The 3538-nt window shown below is 39.7% G+C and overlaps 1 non-coding gene across 1 annotated transcript; it reads left to right on the plus strand.

The window, feature by feature from the left end:
- Window positions 1-2305: 2305 nt before the first annotated feature.
- LOC141603417 (small nucleolar RNA R71) lies at window positions 2306-2412 on the plus strand. Its single transcript, XR_012525296.1, has one exon. It is a non-coding gene; the product is annotated as a small nucleolar RNA R71 (small nucleolar RNA).
- Window positions 2413-3538: the final 1126 nt, after the last annotated feature.

Below are 3538 nucleotides of genomic sequence, written 5' to 3' on the forward strand. Positions count from 1 at the left end.
CTTGATCAAAGCATAAAAATACAAATCCAAAATTGACAAGAATACAGTACAATAAGTAAAATGTAAGTTAAGGGGTCAGAATATTTACAAATGGTGGTTTAGAGAGGACTCCACCAAACTCTCATCCATGTATGAGATGTCAAGGGGGCATAGCCAAGGTGTTGTTGATGTTGCTCAACACCTTGAAGAAGTAATCGAATGCTTGTTCATTGTTATGATAAAGATCCTCAATAGACCTTTGCACATGTTGTTCTTCATTGTGGTCTTGGGTCATAGCATTACCAATATAAAGATTGAATAACCCTTCAAACTCATCATCCCAAAGACCGCATACTTCATCTACTTGTTCCCCAATAGTATCATGAGTTGATGAGAACAACACCTCTTTCTTCTTGTTATTATGGCCAATGAGGCCTTCTTCTTCTCTTGTCATAAGTGGTGGTGAGCTATTCAAGCTCTCATTCTTGTTGAAACATTCTTGCTCTTTGGGTGGAGCATCTTGGAGATTACCCATTTTCTTCTCCCATATGGGTGGTGATTCTTTACTCATAGCTTGTTCTTTGCATTGAGATGCCAACTTCTTCCTATCACTTTCTCGGCTATAATGATCAACCATGAAACATGGCTCATGTGTTCGGGGAGCTCTCATTGTCTTGTCAAGATTAAAAGTGATTGTTTCATCTCCCACTTTGAGTGTGAGCTCTCCATGTTTCACGTCAATCACCGCTCCCGCGGTGTGTAAGAAAGGTCTTCCTAAAATGATAGGAATGTTGGAGTCTTCCTCCATGTCAACAATAACAAAGTCCACCGGGATGAAGAACTTGCCAATTCTTACCGGCACATCCTCCCATACCCCTAAAGGTGTCTTCGTTGATCGATCAGCCATTTGAAGTGTGATATTAGTGCACTTGAGCTCTCCCATTCCTAGCCTTTTGCACACCGAATATGGCATGACACTCACACTTGCCCCAAGGTCACATAGAGCTTTGTTGATTGTAGTATCGCCAATGGTGCATGGAATAGAAAAACTTCCCGGATCCTTTAGTTTTGGAGGTGAACTTCCTTGTAGGATGACACTACTCACCTTAGTGAAAGCAATAGTCTCAAGCTTCCGGATGGATTTCTTCTTTGTAAGAATATCTTTCATGTATTTCGCATAGGCCGGAACGTGATTGATCAATTCCGTAAATGGAATTGAGACTTCCAAATTTTTCACAATCTCCATAAACTTCTCAAGTTGTTCATCAAACTTAGGCTTAGCTTGACGACTTGGAAATGGAAGCCGAATCACAATAGGCTCTTTCTCCTTAGCCTTCTCTTCATTCTCCTTTGAAACTTCTTGAATGGTGGTGGGTTCTTCTTCTTTCTTAGAGTCTTAAACTCTTTCCTTGTCACTAGCATTCACAACATCTTCATCAACGGGCCTCTTCGGCCCTTCATACCTTGTACCACTCCTCAAATGGATGTCACTCACCGACTCATGTCTTGGGGGATTACCTTGAGGTGGTAATTGCCCTTTTTGTCTTTGTGAACTAGAAGATGCTAATTGAGACATTTGGGTTTCCAACATCTTTGTGTGGGCTAGTATGTTGTTGATGGTGATGTCTTTTGCATTTGAGTGAAAAATTCTTGTTGGTTCTTTTGCATTTGGAGGACCGCTTTTTGAACATCAAAACCTTGGTCATTTGTTTGATTGTATGAAGGTTGGTTTTGATAATCTTGGTTTTGATTGTAAAAGGGTCTTTGAGCTTGGTTTCTCATTGGAGGTGGGGTGTATGTTGTTTGAGGGTTTTGAACATTTTGGCTTTTGTATGAGAGGTTGGGATGGAATTTGGTGTTTTCATTGTAATAGTTGGAATAAGGGGTACCACTCTTGTATGCTTAGAAAGCATTCACTTGTTCACTTGTTCCCCTACATTCACTTTGGTCATGTCCCAAAGTTCCACAACTCTCACATACTCCACTTGGAATTGATAATGCTACCATAACATTAACATGTTGCTTAGGTGATTTGGAGGCCTCTTCAAGTTTAGCCATAGCCTTCTCAAACTTCAAATTAATGGTGTCAATGTGAGCACTAAGTTGAGCACCCAATTGAGTAATAGAGTCCACCTCATGCTTTCCTCCTCTAGTAGCCTTCTGAGGTCTACTATATTGTGAGTTATGGACCGCCATTTGTTCAATCTTGTTCCATGTTTGATTGTCATCAACTTCGGTAAACATACCATTTGACCCCATATTGAGAATGTTTCGGGAGTCTTCATATAGACCATTCCAAAATTGTTGTACAAGGAACAACTCGCTAAGTCCATGGTGTGGACAAGATCGACAAGTATCCTTGAATCTCTCCCATGCTTCATACAAAGATTCCTCATCCCTTTGTTTGAACCCGGTGATTTGGGCTCTCAACATGTTAGTCTTCTCCGGAGGATAGAATTTCTTGTAGAAAGCAAGTGTCAATTTCTTCCAAGAGTCAATACCAAGAGTAGCCTTATCTAGGCTCTTCAACCATTGTTTCGCGGAACCAATCAAAGAAAAAGGAAATAAGACCCATCGAATTTGGTCTTGAGTGACTCCGATTTGAGAAATCGCATCACAATAGTCACAAAAAGTCTCCATATGAGAATGAGGGTCTTCACTAGGCATCCTCCCAAATTGACTTCTCTCAACCAATTGTATAAATGCGGATTTTGCAATGAAATTACCGGTTAAATGTTGTGGGGTAGGAGTACCATTTGGTAAGTTCTCCTCGGTTGGTACGGAATGTGATGAAAATTTAGGCATTGTGGGTTGATTTTGTGGTTGGTTTTGTGTTGGGTTATCTTCTCCTTCTCTAGCAAAAGGGTTGATGAACTCAGTATTATTTGGTTGAATGTCCACAATCTCACCAATACCTCTCAAAGTATTTCTAGCAAGTCTTATATTGTTGGTCAAAGTTCTTTCAATTTCAAGATCAATGGGTAACAAGTTACCTTGTGATCTCCTAGAAATGCAAAATATCAAACAACTCGAAAATAATTAGAACGAACCTTGAGGAGTTTAACTTCCCCAAGGTAAAGAAAGACACAACTAAAAACAATTAAAGAAAATTAAATCACGTTAACACCGTCCCCGGCAACGGCGCCATTTTTGGTTCGTCGATTTTGTTACTCATCGTCAAAAATTACCTTGACCAAAACAATATTTATAACTTCACAAACTACTCTACTCTTAGTAAAGAGGTAAGTAAAGGTCGGATCCCAAGGGACGGGTATTGATGTAGGATTTTCAATTGCAAATGGTTGTGTCTAGGGGTGTCACAATTTAGGTTAAGATAGGAGATCAACTAAACTAATCAACAATGTAAATAAAGTAATGAAAATAAGCAAGATGATTAAAATGAGATGTAAACAATTGATTAAAAGTACTAGGGTGTCATGGGTTCATAGGGGATTCATGGGATCGAGTTAGTGTATATCTTACAATCCCTAAGAAGGTTTGGGTCCCGGAGCCGAATCGATTAGATTGTATAACACCTACAAGTCGACTTAATCCTTCC

This window comes from Silene latifolia, chromosome 9, assembly GCF_048544455.1.
Source record: "Silene latifolia isolate original U9 population chromosome 9, ASM4854445v1, whole genome shotgun sequence".
NCBI classification, from domain to species: domain Eukaryota; kingdom Viridiplantae; phylum Streptophyta; class Magnoliopsida; order Caryophyllales; family Caryophyllaceae; genus Silene; species Silene latifolia.